This window comes from Capra hircus, assembly GCF_001704415.2.
Source record: "Capra hircus breed San Clemente chromosome X unlocalized genomic scaffold, ASM170441v1, whole genome shotgun sequence".
Taxonomy (NCBI): domain Eukaryota; kingdom Metazoa; phylum Chordata; class Mammalia; order Artiodactyla; family Bovidae; genus Capra; species Capra hircus.
In genome coordinates, this window is record NW_017189517.1 from 7924278 (window position 1) to 7944689 (window position 20412).

Sequence of the window (20412 nt, forward strand, 5' to 3'; positions counted from 1 at the left end):
AAAATTTGTTTCTCACAGTTCTCGAGTCTGGGAAATCAAAGATCAAGTTGCTGGCAGATTCAGTGTCTGGTGAGGGCATACTTTCTGGTTCATAAATAGCCAGCTTCTTGTGGTGTCTTCACATGGTGGAAGGAACTAGGGGGCTCTCTGGGGTCTCTTTTGTAAGAGCACCAGTCCTGATCAAGAAGGCTCCATTCTTAAGACCTAATCACCTCTCAAAGGCCCCACCTCCTAACATCATCACACTGGGAATTAAGTTTCAACATATGAATTTTAGGGGGATGCATTCAGTTTATAGCAGTGCTATTATAGCTGAGGGACTACGCACAGAGAGGTGAAGTGATTTGCCTATGTTTATGTATGTAGAACATGGCAGAGCCAGAAATTATACACAGACAGTTGAACACCAAAGCCCTTTAACCAGGGCACTACCCCAAACTTGCATATCAGTGTCTACCTAGTACTCATACACTTCCCAATGGCAAGCTATCATTTATGTGTTTATCTGTTTATTCTTCTCTACCTCCTATACTTAAAATCATATAAAAATGTCTTTTAGAAAATGATAGAAGAACATGCTTTGAGTGAATGCTTATTCTGTGCAAGTCTGACCAGGACCTATAACATAAAATCATCTCATTTAACTTAATTCTCACAACAATCTTTTCAGATAGTTATTATAACGCCCAGTTTATATGCAATCACACTAAGCTTTGCATAGCTTAAGGAACGTGTTCAAGATCACTAAGCTAGCACACAATAGGAGAACCAGGGTGGAAACCCAGGTCACCAAGCCTATCAGTCTGTACTTCTTTTTATCTAACAGACTGTTTTTGCAATGATCTTCATAGACCTTTGGAGAAGGCAATTGCACCCCACTCCAGTACTCTTGCCTGGAAAGTCCTATGGACGGAGGAGCCTGGGAGGCTGCAGTCCATGGGGTCGCTAAGAGTCAGGCACGACTGAATGACTTCACTTTCACTTTTCACTTTCATACATTGGAGAAGTCAATGGCACCCCACTCCAGTATTCTTGCCTGGAGAATCTCAGAGACAGAGGAGCCTGGTGGGCTGCCGTCTATGGGGTCGCAGAGTCGGACACGACTGAAGCGACTTAGCAGTCATAGACCTTGGTGTTGTACTACTCAATGAACACTTCTTGGCTTTGGGCCATCTAAGCTGTGTAGTCAAAGTTAGTATTTATCATTTATGCTACCTCTTTCAAGCCAGGTAGTTTCAGAGTGGTTCTTTTTTGTTTTGTTTTGTTTTCATCTTACTTTATATGACTTCAAATTTTAATGAATAAGGTAAAGGAGAAGGAATGTTACTGCTGCTATTAATAATTTTATATTAAGCTATAGCCAGTTAATGATGTGATCATTTCAGTTGAAGAGCAAAGGGACTGCGCCATATATGTACATGTATCCATTCTCTCCCAACACCTCCCCTCTCCCAATCCAGGCTCAGAATGGTTCTTCTATCCCAACCTCATCGGTTCCCAAGGCCAGATATCCTGGTTATCAAACTTTGGCTATAATCCTGTTCTCAAGGATCCTGCTACACAGCAAATTTTCAGGGTGTGCAGTTGTGGTTATGGTGAGTGGTGATGGGGTGGTGGTGGAGGCTGGTTAAACAAAAATGCCCATCAGCCATATTTGGGGCTTTCAAACTTAATAAGCCTCCACATTCTCTACACACTTTCTCAGTGGATTTGAGAATAGTTATTTTAAATGGTTGTTTTAAAAAAGTACATCTTGAACTTCACAGTGAAGTCTGAGAAGTCAAAGCAACTACATGCCACAGTGGAATCAGATGTGCTAGTTAATGGGTGGACTTGTACTCAAACTTGAGCAAAATGTTCTCATTAGGTTCTTTTAACCATTGTCAAGATGAAATGAGTTATGTTACATGAGACAGTTTAAATTCAGAGAAAAGTATACAGAGTACTAGAAGAGACACAACCATATACCATATCCAATATTAACAAATGTTAACCTTTTGCTTCAAGTTTTTCCATTTTTTAAAATAAAAAATTATATTACCGAAATTTCCAGTTGTAAAATGGTTAAATAAAATTTTCGAGTTGGGGTAAATAGACCCCTGGGAATACAGAGGTACTCTATATCTATTTCCATATCCTCTCCTTATATATTCTCTCCTGAAGTAGATCCGCCTGAGTAAAGATAGAAGAAGGTTTAATAAACTTGCCCACTGATAGATCATTAAACATAATTTTTTATGAAATATGACTAAGTGATTAGGGCATATGATTCGAAAGGAGTTCAGGGCATAGAGTGACTTTGCTATACCAAACTCCTTTTAATACTTGCTTATGTGAACAAAGTTTCCTAGCCCTCACGCATATAAAAATGTAAAAGAGGGATAGAATTGATGCTGAACCTTGTCTAATTCTATCAGAAAGCCATATCAGTTAAAAGATACCTAAGTTAATGGAGAACCTATCCTCATCCAATGCATTTAGAAATGAATTTGCAATACAATTTTATTTTTAGGTTTAAGAAATTTAATGGCTTAATAAATAGTAAATATTTTATTTAATATTATAAATAAAATGAATAATAATTATTTAATAAAATATTTAATAATATTTAATAAAATAAACATTTTCTATTCTTTTTAAAATTGTATAATAGTGATAATTATAATTATGATGCAGTTCAGAAGAAAGGCATATAGAACTTTGTGCCAATAGAAAATTTTTAAAGTTAATTTCAATTTACATATGTATTTTAATGTGACTTAATTATAGACATTCAAGTATAAAAATATATTAGGATAAAATATATTAGGATATTAGGTATGGAATGGATATATGAGGTCAAAGAAAAATAGGAACTGTGTATATTTAAAGGAGATAATACTTCAATGGTTTTTATTTTATTCACAATCTGTGCAAAATTATATTCCTTGTACCTCCTAACACATATAACAAAAAGAGTCAAATTAAAACATGCAAAGATTTGAAGAACACTGAAGTAAAGATTTTATTACCTCCTTCTTTCAGAAATCATCTCAAATTAACCAGTACAAAAAGAAATCAGTATACACACTGTAACCTACAACAAAAATGTATGAAGAAGGGGTGCCAAGTGTAACACATGCAGGTATGTATGCAGCTATGAAAGATACCAGGTGAGGTTAGGCGGGACAGTAAAATTCAGCTGAAGCTGGCAGAAATGATACATTGAACATTCTCTGATCAAAATGAGGTATATGTAGAAAAATTAGAAAACAGTAACAAGAAAACACTACCACTTGAAAAATATGAATTTTAAGATCAGTAGGTCATGGAGAAGGAAATGGCAACATACTCTAGTATTCTTGCCTGGGAAATTCCATGGACAGTGGAGCTTGGCGAGCTACAGTCCATGGGATTGCAAAAGAATCCGACATGACTTAGAAACTAAACAACAACAGTCATATTTCCAAGGAATTTATAATTCAGTGTTGGGAGGAGAAGGTGTATATGTAAATAATTAGAATTCCAAAGTGAGAGTGATAGGTGCCCTTAAGGTATTTGTAGAAGTGGGTTGTAGATCTTGCTTCTTCCAATGTCCTCACCTTAGGCCTACTGATTGAGAACTGGCACTTTAGCAGTGTACCTGGCTGATTCATATATGCCCATTAAATATGAGAAGTACAGCTGTAGATTTCTGAAAAGAAGAAAATTTCTTCTCATTGGCAGAATCAGAGAAGTCTTCTTGAAGGAAGAGGAGAATAGAGCCTTGAAATGTCAAACTGATGTTAAATTTTCAGTCTTAAGTGGAATGAATAAGGTAGCTTGTACCCTTCAATAACTTAATAAATCTTTATTATGAATTGGTTACCTTCTTTTTTGGTTTTATATTTTTAAGGAGTCTTATTGTGTGACATGCTGACATGGCCAGATGTCAGAACTGGCCCTAAAGAAACTGGCAAAGCCCTTGGCCAGTTTCCGTTAGGATGGCTCTTTATTATCAGAGCCAAAATAAAATCATGGTCTTTAGTGGATTCTCAGTAGCCTTCCAATTACTCCACTCAAGAGGAGAGGGACATGCATTCCCAAACATGAACCCCCCTCCCACCTCCCTCCCCATAACATCTCTCTGGGTCATCCCCATGCACCAGCTCCAAGCATGCTGTATTCTGCATCAGACATATGTAAGAATTAAAGATTTTAAAATTTAAAAAAAAATAAAAAATAAAACATTTTAAATCTTAAAAAAAAAAAGAGGAGAGGGACAAAAATGGGACTTTGGAGAAGTTTCTTATGAAATGCTGTGGATCTCAGGTCTTGGTTGAGTTCTCATAAATATTACAATGTAATTCTAACTGCTTTGATTCCCATGATGATATTGTGATCAAGATCTCTGATTCCTTAATTCTTGGATTTTCTCATTATGTGATACCTTGAACATTATACTTTAATGTACCTAATTTTTAGTCACCCGAGTTTGTAGACATGCACATTACTAAAGTAATACAAAAAAGAAGAAAACAATAAAAAACAAGGAAAAAAAATATCTTAGAAAAATATTCAAGTATTGGAGCTAAAGAAAACTGTCAGAAAGTGCCATGGAATATTGCTAGTCTAGAGCTTTGCTCTTGTCTGTCTCAGAAACCAAGACAAACGAGGTATTACTTGCATGCTTCCATGGTTCTGTGGAACAAAAAGTGGTAAAAAAGCAGATTGTTGCACACAATTTTTGAGGAAGCTTCCAATGTCATTAAGGAAGAATATACAAATGCAAATCAAGTAGTGTTTGCCAAAGTTGATTGTGATCAGCATGCTGATATAGTCCAGAGATACAGGATAAGCAAATATACAACCTTCAAATTGTTGCATAATGGGATGATGATGAAGAGAGGATACAGGGGTAGTGATAAGCGAAAGAACTTGCAGATTACATCAGGCAACAAAAAAGTTCCCTTCAAGAACTTCATGACTTAGCAGAAATCACCACTCTTGTCCGCAGCAAAAGAAATATCATTAGATGTTTTGAGCAAAAAGATTCAGAAAACTATAGAGTTTTTGAAAGAGTAGCAAATATTTTGCATGATGATTGTGCCTTCCTAGCTAGCTGCATTTGGGGTGGTTTCAGAACCAGAAAGATACAATGGAGACAACATAATCTACAAACCATCAGGGCTTTCTGCTCCAAATATGTTGTACTTGGAATCTATGACAAATTTTGATAAGATTTATAATTGGATTCAAGATAAATGTGTTCCTCTTGTCTGAGAAATAGCATTTGAAAATGGAGAGGGATTGACAGAGGAAGGACCACCTTTTCTCATATGGTTCCACTGTATGAAAGAAGATACAGAAAGTTTAGAAATGTTCCAGAATGAAGTAGGCCAACAATTAATAAGTGAAAAAGGTACAATAAAATTTTACACGCTGATGGTGACACATTTAAACATTGTCTTCTGCACATACAGAAAACTCCAGCAGATTGCCTTGTGATAGCTATTGACAGCTTTAGGCATATGCATGTGTTTGCAGACTTCAATAATGTAGTAATTCCTGAAAAACTCAAGCAGTTCATATTTGACTTACATTCTAGAAAACTACACAGAGAATTCCATCATGGTCCTGACTCAACTGATACAGCCTCAGGATAGGAAGTCCAAGATGTAGTAAGCAGTCCACCTGAGAGCTCCTTCCAAAGCACCCAGTGAATATAAGTAGTTTATTGAGGGATGGAGATGAGCTTTAAAAACTTAGAAAAACAACTTGCAAGCCTTTTTATTATGAAAATTATATTTTCATAATTCTATGTTTGTTTTTATTTTGAATAAACTGAAAGATTTGGTGTTTTTTGGTTAATTTATTTTTTTATTGAAGGATAATAGCTTTACACAATTTTGTTGTTTTCTGTGAAACCTCAACATGAATCAGCCATAGGCATACACATATCCCCTCCCTCTTGAACTTCCCTCCCATCTCCCCCCGCCCCATTCCAACCCTCTAGGTTGACACAGAGCCCCTGTCTGAGTTTCCTGAGCCATACAGCAAATTCCCATTGACCATCTGTTTTACATATGGTAATGTAAATATCCATGTTACTTTTTCCATACATCTCACCTTCATGCATCTCATCTTCAATTTTGATTTTGAATAAACTGAAAGAAGATTTTTTAAAAAAAGATCAGTAAGTCAAATTCTATGGAAACTTCTATTGGAGTTTTGATGGGGTTGCAATGTATTCATAGATTACTTTGGATGAAATTGACATCTTAATCATTTTGTGTCTTCCCATCCATGCCTACTTCTTTATTTAAATCTTCTTTTAAGTGCTTCTGTAAAAGTTTATATAATAATAGATTACATATAACTATGATATACCTCTTTTGATGTAATTTATCCCTTACATTTTATAGTATATTTTGTCTATTTTTCCTTATTTATAGATAGATTTACTTTTTTAAATTTATCTTGATTCTTGAATCTTGCTCATATTATTTTTAGTCATTTGTCTTTAGATTTTCATGGATTTTCTAATATAACCACATCACCTGTAAATAATGAAAGTTTTATTTTTTCCTTTACAATCCTTATTTTAATTGTTTCTTATCTTACTTCATCAGCCATGATCTCTAGTGAGTGGTGAATGCATTGAGATAATCAACTTCTTTTCCTTGTTTCTGATTCAATATCAGTGTTTCTAACATTTTGCTACATAGCATAAAGCTCACTATAGTTATTTGTAGACATCTGTTATAAGGCTAAGAAAATTTCTTTTATTCCCATTTTGCTAAGAATTTTTAAATCATGAATTTGTGGACAATTTATTGAAATAACTTCTCTGCATTCAGTGGGATGATTTTCTCTTTTCTTTGCTTTTTCTATAATTCCTGGAACAAATTCAACTTGACTTAGTCATGATGCAATTTTTAAAAAAAGTTTGGCCTCACCACACGACATTTTAGTTCCCCAGCCAGGGACTGAACCCCCAGCCTCTGCATTGAGGGCACAGAATCTTAACCACTGGACTGCCATCAGTCCCTCTGATGCAGTTTTTAGAAAAACTACCTCATTGGTTGGATTCATCTGGCAGACATTTTAAGAGTTTTTCATTTATAACCTTATGTGGAATTTGCCTATAATTTTACTGTGTTTTTGGTTCTTAACTTTTTTATTGGTTTATTTTGGAATTTAGATTGTAATAGGATCACAAAGGAATTGAGGACATTGCTTCTTTTTCTTTTATCTCAAATAGTTTTTGGAAGATAGGAGGAATTTACCTGAACATAATAACTGCCATATAGGAAGAGTCCACAGCAAATGCCATACTCAATGGTGATAAACTGAAAGTCTTTCCTCTAAGACCAGAAACAAGACAAGCATGCCCACTCTTACCACTTATATTCAAGTACTGGGGTCCTAGCCAGAGAAATTAGGCAAGAAAAAGATATAAAAGGCATCCTAATCAGAAAAAAAGAAGTTAAATAGTTGTTTGCAGATGGCATGATTTTATGTATAGAAAATTATTTATATGTAGAAAAGATTCACAAAGAAGCTGTTAGAACTAATAAATGTATTCAGTAAATCTGAAAAATACGGATTCAACATAAAAAATCAGTTGCACCTCTATAATCTAACAATGAGTTATTTGAAAATAACTTACAATATCAAAAAGAATAAAATACTTAGGAATAGAGAAAGTTATAAAATATTGATGAAAGAAATTAAAGAAGACACAAATAAATGGAAAGACATCCCATGTTCATGAACTGGAAGACTCAGTATTGTTAAAATGTCCATAGTATTCAAATTGACCTACAAATTAAATGTTATTCTCATCAAAATACCAATGGAATTTTTTTTATGAAAGAAGGAAAACAATTGCAAAATTCATATGGAACCACAAAAGACCCCAAATAACAAAGCAATCTTGAAAAGGAACAAAGCCGGAGATATTATACCTTCCTGGTTTCAAAATACATTACAAAGCTACAGTAATTAAAACAGTATAGTAATGGGATAAAGACAGGCATATAGACTAATGGAACAGAATAGCTGCTGCTGCTGCTGCTGCTGCTAAGACACTTCAGTCATGTCCGACTCTGTGCAACCCCAGAGACGGCAGCCCGCCAGGCTCCTCTGTCCCTGGGATTCTCCAGGCAAGAACAGTGGAGTGGGCTGCCATTTCCTTCTCCAGGAACAGAATAGAGGGCCCTGAATTGACCCAAGAAGGTCATGGTCAACTGATCTTCAACAAGAGTGCCAAGAATCTACAATAAATAAGTCTCTTCAACAAACAGGAAAGTTTGGAAAGCTGGATATCTGCATTTCATGCAAAACGATGAAATTGGACCCTTTCCTTACTCCATATACAAAAGTCAACTAAAAATGTATTAAAGACTTAAGCATGAGACCTGAAACTACAAAACTCCTAGAAGAAAACACTGGGGAAAACCCCCCTGACATTGATTTTGGCAATGACTTCTTGGATATGATGCACAGGCAACCAAAGCAAAAATTGACAAGTGGGAGTACATAAAAAAAAAAAAAAAAAAACAAATAACCTGATTTTAAAATGGGTAAATGTCCTGAATGAACATTTTTCCAAAAAAGGCATACAGATGGCCAACACGTATATAAAAAGATGCTCAACATCACTAGTCATGAGGAAAGTCCAAATCAAAACCACAGTGAGCTATCACATTGTACCTGTTAGAATAGCTATTTTCAAAAAGACAAAAGATATTATGGAGCTTACAATGAGTGATGTAGTAGGGAGGGAAGACAAATGTTTAAAAAAAGATGAAAGTTAAATGTCAGTGAGGATGTCAAGAAAAGTGTTGGTGGGAAGGAATGATCTAGTAATCCAACTTCTGGGTACATATCCAAAGGAAATGAAAGCTGTATCTTGAAGAGATAACTGCACTCCCATGTTCATCACAGCATTATTTAAAATAGCCAAGATATGGAAACAACAAAAATGTCTATTGACATGTGACTGGATAAAGAAAGTGTGGTATTACACACAGTGGGAATATTATTATTGGCCTTTAAAAAGGAAAAAAGAAATCTATCTCATACAACAACATGGACCAACCTTCAGGATATTATGCTAAGTAAAATAAACTGACACATAAAAACACGGCTTGTTTCCATTTATATAAGATATCTAAAACAGTCAAGCTCATAGAAGCAGATAGTAGAATGGTGGTTGCCAAGGGCTGGAAAGAAGAAGTAGGGAGTTGCTGTTCAATGGCTTAAAGTTTTAGTTTTGTATGATGAGTAAGTTCTAGAAAGCTTTCTATAACACTGTGCCTACAGTAAATAGTTCTGTGCACTTAAAAATTTTGTTAAGGGGGTAGATCTCATGTTAAGTGTTCTTCCCAAACAAACAGGCAAACAAAATGGAGTAAGAGAAAACTTTTGAAGGTTATGTATGTTTATTACCTCATTTGTGGTGATGGTTTCACAAGTATATGTTTATGTCCAAACTCATCAGATTGTAAACATTAAATATATGCAGTTTTCTGAATTTCAATTATGCCTTAGTAAAGTTGTTTAAAAATATAATAAATACATACATATTATTTTATTTTCTCCTTTAAAGTTTGCTTTGCAAAATAGTCTGGAAAATTCCTTGGTTTAGTGGTTAGTTTTTTGTTTTCCTTTCTTGCTACTATTCAATTTCTCTAGTACTTTTAGTGTGATATTCTTCTTGATTAAGTACATTTTTAAAGGAAATTATTCATTCTATCTATATTTCCAAATGTATTGGCCTACACTCACTGTTCACAGTATTATTTTATTATCTTTAAATTTCTATAAAATCTGTAGTAATGTCCTCCAATATTTATTTGTCTGTAGAAGGCAATGGCACCCCACTCTAGTACTCTTGCCTGGAAAATCCCATGGATGGAGGAGCCTGGTAGGCTGCAGTCCATGAGGTCACTAAGAGTCAGACACGACTGAGCGACTTCACTTTCACTTTTCACTTTCATGCATTGGAGAAGGAAATGGCAACCCACTCCAGTGTTCTTGCCTGGAGAATCCCAGGGACAGAGGAGCCTGGTAGGAGGCCATCTATGGGGTCACATAGAGTCGGACACGACTGAAGCGACATAGCAGCAGCAGCAGCAGCAGCAGCACAGAACCAATTTCTCATGTTGTCGATCATTTCTGTTGTTTTTATTAATGTTTCTTTTTGAGTTTTATTATTATCTTTCTTTTCTTTCTGCTTTAGTACCTCTTACTGTTATTTTTCTTTACTCTTGATTTTAACTTTTACCTCATTAATGTCAATTTTTTTCTATTTTCTACATATGTACTTAAAACTGTAAAATTTCCCCCAAACACTCCCCTTAAACTGAATCCCACAATTTCTATATGTATTCCTTTCAGTGCTGTTTATTGCAAATACTGTATCCATCATGATCTCTTCTTTAATCCATATTTCATTTATAAGTTCTTTAGAGTCCACATTTTTGCTATAATTATTGACTTCTAATTGTATTAGTTGTGGTTAAAGAAAGAAGTCTATATGGCATTGTATTCTTAGAACTGATTGAATTGGCCTTTGTGGTGAATTACTTGTATTTTTTTCTCATTTACTTACTCATTGGAGTAATCAAGGATTCCTTATTCATTTTCTCCCCTCTCTTGGTTTGATATACATTTTGTTTCTATTCTTTTGATGGTTTTATCTTTATACTTCATTTCAGTTCAGTTCAGTTCAGTCACTCAGTCGTGTCCGACTCTTTGCGACCCCATGAATCGCAGCACGCCAAGCCTCCCTGTCCATCACCAACTCCCGGAGTTCACTCAGACTCATGTCCATCAAGTCAGTGATGTCATCCAGCCACCTCATCCTCGGTCGTCCCCTTCTCCTCCTGCCCCCAATCTCTCCCAGCATCAGAGTCTTTTCCAATGAGTCAACTCTTCGCATGAGGTGGCCAAAGTACTGGAGCTTCAGCTTTAGCATCATTCCTTCCAAAGAATCCCAGGTTTGATCTCCTTCAGAATGGACTGGTTGGATCTCCTTGCAGTCCAAGGGACCCTCAAGAGTCTTCTCCAACAGCACAGCTCAAACACATCAATTCTTCAGCGCTCAGCCTTCTTCACGGTCCAACTCTCACATCCATGCATGACTACTGGAAAAACCATAGCCTTGACTAGACGGACCTTAGTAGGCAAAGTAATGTCTCTGCTTTTGAATACACTATCTAGGTTGGTCATAACTTTTCTTCCAAGGAGTAACCATCTTTTAATTTCATGGCTGCACTCACCATCTGCAGTGATTTTGGAGCCCCCCAAAAATAAAGTCTGACACTGTTTCTACTGTTTCCCCATCTATTCCCCATGAAGTGATGGGACCAGATGCCATGATCTTCATTTTCTGAATGTTGAGCTTTAAGCCAACCTTTTCACTCTCCTCTTTCACTTTCATCAGTGGAAGTGAGTAATAGATTTAAGGGTCTAGATCTGATAGATAGAGTGCCTGATGAACTTTGGAATGAGGTTTGTGACATTGTACAGGACACAGGGATCAAGACCATCCCCATGGAAAAGAAATGCAAAAAAGCAAAATGGCTGTCTGGGGAGGCCTTACAAATAGCTGTGAAAAGAAGAGAGGCGAAAAGCCAAGGAGAAAAGGAAAGATAGAAGCATCTGAATGCAGAGTTCCAAAGAATAGCAAGAAGAGATAAGAAAGCCTTCTTCAGTGATCAATGCAAAGAAACAGAGGAAAACAATAGAATGGGAAAGACCAGAGATCTCTTCAAGAAAATTAGAGATACCAAGGGAACATTTCATCTTTATACTTAATACAGATTAAATTAAATCTGTATTTCTCTCCTTCTAAAAAATAAAATGCTTTTAGGGTACTTTAATTCCTTTTTTTTTAAGATATCTTTCTTTATTTTGGCTGTGCTGGGTCTTAGTTGCTGCACGCAGGCTTTCTCTAGTTGTGGCGAGCGGGGTCTACTGTCTAGTTGTAGTGCATGGGCTTCTCATTGTGGTGACTTCTTTTCTTGAGGAGAATGGGCTCTAAGGCATGCAGGCTTCAATAGTTGTGGCCCACAGGCTTAGATGCTCCATGGCATGTGGGATCCTCCTGGACCAAGGATTGAACCTGTCTGCTGCATTGCAAGGCAGAGTCTTAACCACAAGACCACCAGAGAAGCCCCTAGAATGTTTTAATTCTGAGCTCACATGTTCCATCTTCTATGTTACTATTGTTTAGATTTTTAGTTTCATTTTATACTTACCATTTTTATTAGTAACTTATTAGAGAGGCAATACAGCAAATGGGTTATGGGCACAGATTCTGTAGCCAGACTGCCACTTATTAGCCATGAGACAGTGAACAAGTCACTTATCCTCCCTGAGTCTCAGTTTTCTCCTTTATAAAATAGGATTATATCAGTACCTATCTCTAAAGATTCTTGTAAAGTGCTAAATATAATATTTGGCTCATAGCAAGTGCTGTATAAGTACTATATAATAGTAGTAGATGTAATCTTATTTAAGCATATTGTTTAGCACTTTATATGTTTACAGTGATTTTTGTAACTAAAACTTTCCCTCTAGTTTTATTTCCTTTCTGTGATAATGTGTCATTTAGTAGTTCTGTTAGTGATGGTCTGTGAGTAATAAACTCAGAATTTATATGCCTGTAAAAGTACTTTATGCTCCTCCAAGATGAGAGCTTAGCTGTATAGAGCTCATTAGATTGTTATTTTCCTTCAGCACTATGAATATATTATTTTTTCTGACATCTCTTATTGGTGATTCAATATCTACAGCAACTGTGGCATTCTTTGTTTTTTCCCTTCCATTTTTATTGAGATACAGTTGAAATACACTGCACTGTGGCTTTCTTTCCTTTGCAATTAATCTATATTTTCTCTGTGGCTGCAATTTCACTATAGTCTATCTAGTTGTGATTTTGTTGTATCATAACCTTCTAGGGATTCAGTTACATTGTATATGCTACTTGAATCTGGGGACATTCACTTTTCTCAGTAGTGAAATTTTTGGCAAATATTATCTTGAAGATTGCATCTACACTGTAGTTTCTAGAACTCCCGATGGTTAAGTGTTGGCTATTCTCATGCTATCTTTCATGTCTCTTCACCTCACTTTCATATGTTCTTTTTATCTCTTTGTGCTGCATTTTCAGTGATGTCCTCAGCTTTATCTTCCAATTCATTTAACTCTTTTCAACGATTTCTAATATATTGTTTCATACATTGAGTTTTTAAAATTTCAGTGGTTACATTTTCCAAATTTGGAAGTTTTTATTTGGATCATTTGTAAATCCACCTATTCTTACTCATTTTCTCTCTTTTTAAAAAATAATTTCAAAGACAGCTTAAATTAAATACATTTTAAATGTCAAATTATTTCTAGTCTTCAGTCCAAAATCTCGTTCACAGTGTTTTGTTTTATTGTAAGTCTTGAATGTGAACTAGTCTTCAGAGGAAGTTATTTTCAGTAGGTATCTTAGACCCTTTGGTAGCAGATGAAATCCTGTAGGTCGATTTGGCCCTTTTATTCAGATCCCTATAGAATCTTCTTGCTTCAAACATATTTTTTTTATTTCTTGCTTCAGTTTCCTGAACCATGTAAGTACCATGAATTTGAGTCTCACTTCCATGCATAATGCAGATATGGGAGCCCATTCTTGCAACTGACTCTTTTCCCATACTGACAAGAGTATGACAAGTTATTCTGCTTCTTCCCTTGGCTCCTTGGTAGAGTTTTGTGATTCTCTGTTTCACATAAAGGACATGTTTTTCTTTCTTTCTTTTTTTTTTTTGTAGGGGTGGGGAGGGGCATGTAGCTTTAGGTAGGAAGCTCAATTCTAGCTTTCTACATGGCCCTGAGCCCTTATTTGCTATCCTTGAATAGATGTTAAAATACAAATACTCCAAGACCTGTCTTTGTCACCTCTAAGAGCTGTTCTATGTTAATATCTTCTTGCCATTCTAACTTTTGAGTTCCTTCTTGGTTTTTATAAAGATATTTCCTCTTCCTATTTTTAATCTTGACCAGGCATTTTTAAATGATTTTGTCATATTTTATCTAACATCTATTTTGTGTTTGAGGCAGAAGGTTGCTTTTGTGTTCATTTTTACCATTGTCTCAGTACACCATCTTGACAAGGAATACCTTTGGTTTGATATGTACAGGTACCAGCAAGCTGGTAAGGGGGCTTAATGGTTCACTTGATCCCAGATCAAAGCTTAAAAGATAAAAGTCCTGTTAACCTGCTTTTTGCTTTACAGTACTTAGTCCTACTTATTTAAAGCTAAACTCTTATTGTATAATTTGCTTCAAAGAATTTTCCCCAAACATAGACTAATTAATTGCATTGTTACTTAGATTTGAACATTTAATATAGCTTTCTCAGAGGACAATTCAAATGAAGTATACATGGTACAAGGTTCAGAATGAAGTAAAGATTATTTGAGGTTTTATTTTTTGCTGTTGAGTTGTATGTATTCTTTATATACTTTGTATATTAATCCTTTATCAGATATATGATAAATATATTACAAATACTTTATCCCATTCTGTAGGTTGTCTTTTCACTTTGTTGATGGTTTCTTTTGCCATATAGAACCTTTTTAGTTAAATATAGTCCACTTTTTGTGTTGTTTTTGCTTGTGCTTTAGGTGTGATTTTCAAAAAATCATTACTATGTCCCATGCCAAAGAGCTGTCTTCTGTTTTCTTTTAGGAGTTTCATGCTTTCATGTCTCATAGTTCAGTCTTTAATCCATTTGGAGTTAATTTTTTGAGTAGTGTAAGGTAGAGATTAACTTTGATTCTTATTCATGTACATATCAAGTTTGTCCAGTATCATTTATTGAAGAGCATCTCTTCTTTCCATTAAATATCCTTGGCTTGCTCATCAAACGTTACTTGACTGTACATGGTTGGGTTTATTTCTGGGATCTCAGTTCTTTTCCATTGGTCTATTTGTCTTTTTTTTATTTTTTGCCAATACCATACTATTTTAATTACTATAACTTTATGGTATACCTTGAAATTAAAAAGTGTTATGCCTCCTGCTTTGTTCTTCTGTTCTTAGAATTTCTTTTATATATGAATGGCCAACAGGTATCTGAAAAGTCACTAGTTAATAAAGAAATGCAAGTTAAAACAACAGTGAGCTCTCAACCCAAACCTGTTAGAATGGCTATCATCAAAAAGTCCAGAGATAATCAATGCTGGCTTGAATTTGTAGAAAAGGGCACCCTTGTATACTATTCATGAGATTGTAAGTTGGTCTAGCCACTTTGGAAAAACAGTATGGAGGTCCCCCAAGAAATTAAAAATAGAACTACCAAATGATCAACAATTCCACTTCTGGGAATATGTCAAAAGGAAATGAAAACATTAACTCAAAAAGATGTCTGCACTGTCACGTTCATAGAAGCATTATTTATAATAGCCAAGATATGGAAACAACCTAAGTACCCATCGATGGATGAATGGATAAAGAATTTGTGATACACATGCACACACACACACACACATAGATACAGTGGAATATTATTCAGCCATAAAAAATAAAGACAGTCCGACCATTTGTGACAACATGGATGGACCTTGAAGACATTATGCTAGGTGAAATAAGTCAGACAGAGAAAGGCAAATAGGATATGATCTCGCTTATTTGTGGAATCTAATTTTAAAAGAAAACCAAAAGCACCAAACTCATAGAAAAAGAGATCAGTTTGTAGTTACCCGAGGCAAGAAGGGGAGTGATTTAAAGGAAGATAGTCAAAAGGTACAAACTTTCAGTTATAAAATAAGTACTAGGGATGTAGTGTACAACATGATGACTATAGTTAACACTGCTGTATGATGTACACGAAGTTGTTAAGAGGGTAGATCTTAAGAATTCTCATTACAAGAAGGGTTTTTTTGGTATTTATATGAGATGACAGATATTAACTAAACATAATGTGGTAATTATTTCACAATATATGTAAATTAAACCATCATCCTGTACACCTTAAACTTATACAGTAAAAAATATCAATTATTTCTCATTAAAACTGGAAGAAAATGAAGTAAAGAGGCATTAGACTTAGCCACCTCCTCTCATTGTTTTCCTGAGTTGTCTCACCACATTTGGTATTCTTGCTAAAATGTCTCTCATGACCTTTTTGACTTCTGAATTTTGCTCTTCAAAGTTTTCAAAAAAGAATTAATCACATTGTTCAAATATAACAAAGATTGCAATGAACATAACCAATCTGATTTCAGTGTTGACCATCTGGTAATGTCCATGTGTAGAGTTGTCTCTTGGGTTGTTGGGAAAGTGTTTGCAATGACCAACATGTTCTCTTGACAAAACTCTGTTAGCTTTTGCCTTGCTTCATTTTGTACTCCAAGGCCAAACTTGCCTGTTATTGCAGGTATCTCTTGACTTCCTACTTTTGCATTTCAGTCTGCTGGGATGATAAAGGACATCTTTTTTGTGTTAGCTTTGGAAGGTGTTGTACATCTTTATAGAGCCATTCAACTTCAGCTTCTTCGGAATCAGTGATCGTGGCATAGACTTGGATTACTGTGATATTGAATGGTTTGCTTTGGAAACAAACTGAGATCATTCTGTCATTTTTGAGATTGCACCCAAGTACTGCATTTCAGACTCTTGTTGACTAGGAGGGCTACTCTGTTTCTTCTAGGGGATTCTTGCCCACAGTAGTAGATATATAGGTCATCTGAATTAAATTCACTCATTCCCATCCATTTTAGTTCACTGATTCCAAATGTTGATGTTCACTCTTGCCATCTGCTGCTTGATCATGTCCAATTTTCCTTGATTCGTGGACCCAACATTCCAGATTCCTATGCGTGAAATACCGTTCTTTGTAGCATTGGACTTCACTTTCACCACCAGACACATCCCCAAGTGAGTGTCATTTCTGCTTTAGCCTAGCCACTTCATTCTTTCTGAAGCTATTAGTGATTGCCTTCTGCTCTTCCCCAGTAGCATATTGGACACTTTCTTAGCTGGGTGGCTCTTCTTCCGGTATCATATCTTTTAGCCTTTTTATACTGTTCATGGGGTTCTTGAAGTGAGACTACTGGAATGGTTGCCATTTCCTCCACCAGTGGACCATGTTTTGTCAGAACTCTCCACATGACCCATTCGTCTTGGGTGGCCCTGCACAGCATGTCTCATAGCTTCATTGAATTATGCAAGCCCCTTCACCATGAGAAGGGTGTGATCCATGAAGGGGCCCTAATTAATCTGATGATGACTATGTAACGTAAAATGTACCAACATTTACCTACTGAGTACTGAATTCCATATACCTGTGCTAATTGCTATCTCATAGCACTATGTGGTTTAATGTAATCTTATCAGACAAGTATTAGCATCTCCATATCATTTCATAACACAGTGGTAAGAGTTCAGATCAAGAATCAGATTTCCAGGGTTATAATCATGGCTCTAGTATTCACTAGCTACATGATCTGGGGCAGATCACCTAAACATTCAAAGTTTCAGTGTCCCCATATCTAAAGTGTGAAACAATTTAAGCAAAAGGCCTGAATCATAGCGTAACTGTGAGGTTTAAATGAGTTACTACATATTAAGGTCTTAGCACAATGTGTGGCACATAGGTGATCAAGACTGCTGAGATGTTATTATTGTTGCTAGAACAGATTATCATAAATATCTAGTCCCAGGTCACAAAGCTGTCTAATTCTCTATTTCCCATTCTTTGCCTGGTTCTGTGGTGCTTGTGATGGCAAGTCAGTTCTCCTTTTTTGGTTTCAGTGAAGGTCCTCATTAAAAAAAAAAGAAATTTATTTGGCTGCACCAGGTCTTAATTGTGGCATGCAGGCTCCTTAGTTATGACATGCAGGCTCTTAGTTGTGGTATGTGGGGTCTATTAATAGTTCCCTGAAGAGGAATTGAACCTAGTCCCCCTGCATGGGGAGCCCAGAATTTTGGCCACTGAAGGAAGTCCCAAGAGCCTCATCTTTAAAGTAAGCATTGTGATCTCTTGCTATACTATAAATTTGTCTTTCTGTTCTAAGAAACTAAAACAATGATTTCTGGAGAGATTTATATAGTCTAAGTCAAAAGTTGAGCAAAGAGCATTCCTTTCCTGGAAGCACTTAGCATGACAACACAGATACAAGGCTGAAAGGGAGATACCGGTAAATATGGCACTGGGACCTAACGTACAAGTATCTGCATGATTTATGAATTATTTTGAGTTTTTCTAGTTGTTATAAGAGTATACATCATCTAAGATCTGATACACTCACAAAGCTTATTACTGAGAAGCACTGGGCATGCTCTTCTGTCCAAGCCAAAGGCAAGATAAATTTGGTTCTTGGCCTTCCTCTGTATAAGGATGGAAAGGGTCATGTTTAAAGAGAGAAAGGCAAGCATCAAAATCCACTCTCGTGAGGAAATCTTTCTGGAAGATGTTTGAGGAGCTTCTCTACACCCATTAGATCTGTTATAACAGAAATACCATAGACTGGATGACTTAACAACAAACATTTATTTCTCACAGTTGTGGAGTGTGGGAGTCTAAGATCAAGGCACTGACAGATCAATGTTTGGTGAGTGCTCACTTCTTGGTTCATAGAAGGCCATTATCTCCATGTATCCTCATATGGTGGACAGAGAGAGCTCTGGTCTCTTCAACCCCTTACAAGGGCACTAATCCCATTTATGAGTATTTATGACATAATTACCTTCTAAAGGCCATACTTTCAAATACCATCACACTGGAGATTTTATTTCAACGTATGAATTTTAGGGGGATACAAACACTCAGTCTTCAGCAGAGCTCCAAGGAACAATCTTCTCTGTGCAGGATAGGACACAATTTAGTGGCTGAACAACAACAACAACTTAATCCACTGTTCATTCCATCTGTATCTTGAACTGACTTCACCTCAAACCACCAGTTTATCAAATAATAGATAATATTTACTGAATCCTTAAAACCTGCCAGGCGCTACTCTAAGTGCTTTAAATGTAGTGCTTTAATCAATATATCATTCCTCTGAGGAAGAGACTGGCATTACCCTTATTTTATTTTTATTTTTTTCCATTCTGGGACATCTTTTCATTTACACTACCCTTATTTTAAAGGAAGGAAATAGAGGCCAAGAGAGGATACGTTCCCCACATTTTCTGGCTAGTAAGTCAGGATTTGGAACCCAAGCAATCTCACTCCACGGCCTGTTCTCCTAAATGCCATGCTATAAGCAGAAGATGTGTCATAATTAACTCAATTATCAATGTTTTTCACTCAATTCCATAATTATATGCTAGAGTCCTGGGCCGGTTTTCTCTTTCAAATCTAGTGACTGACCAGTGTGTATTGATTTCCATAATCCTTTAACAGAGAGGGTAGAATAAGTGACTTTTAGAAATAATATCAGGCAAGAGACTTTGTTGACAGTTCAGGATCTGATTTCTGCTCAGGAACATTTTAACATAATAATTCTGAGATGTAAATTAGTGATTTTTTCCAACGCACACAGTACAAGTAAAACAGAAATTATGTTTCTCAGCAGTATCTGAATTAAATATATACATGATATGAATGCTTAAAGGATATTTTAAAATGCAAGTAGAAATGTGATCACTTAAAATATTGTTTGATTAAAACTAATCTTGGAATTAATGATGTTTTAGATTGTCATACCAACTGCACTAGGAATAAAATAAAGGAAATTTCAAAGGGCAGAATTGTATATGAATGTTAAAATACTAGTGTATCTCAAAGTATTGGGGAAAATAGGAAATGTAATTGAGATTCTAGAATGTTGAAATTACGAAGATCAAATTGAACCACCCAAATCTCACTATACTTACATGAAAAGGTCAGGACCACATTTATTAGAGAGCTTCCTTAGATGAAGATGGAAAAGATGAGAAATTTACAAAGATGGTACATTTATGTTATTCTGTAATATTACTTCTAAACCATACAAGAGATCTGATAGAGACCAAATTTTGTATATTAAAGTATTATTTATTTTTATGATGTTAGCTATACAGCTCATGTATAAAAATGAGGAAAAGCAGATAAGTGAATAGATGAAACAGTTTAAAACACTCACAATCCTATAATTCACAGCAAGTTGTCAAGTAAACCTTGATGTTTATCTACTGCTGCTCATTATTATGCACTGTGTATAAGATAGTTTTACATAAATTTTATTGCATATATTATTTTTAACTTTTAAAAAGCATATGATATTTAAAATACATTTGATAAATAATAATCTACATTATCTTTTTTTAGAGATTGAATTATTGTTGCTGTTCAGTCACTAAATTGTGTCCTACTCTTTGTGACCCTAAGAACTAAAGCACGGCATTCCTCTGGCCTCCACTATTTCATGGAGTTTGCTCAAATTCATACCCACTGAGTCAGTGATGCTA

The 20412-nt window shown here is 35.6% G+C and overlaps 1 pseudogene; it reads left to right on the forward strand.

Annotated features, from left to right (window-relative positions):
* Nucleotides 1-3087: 3087 nt before the first annotated feature.
* LOC102178609 lies at nucleotides 3088-5719 on the forward strand (annotated as a pseudogene).
* The last annotated feature ends 14693 nt before the right edge of the window (nucleotides 5720-20412 follow it).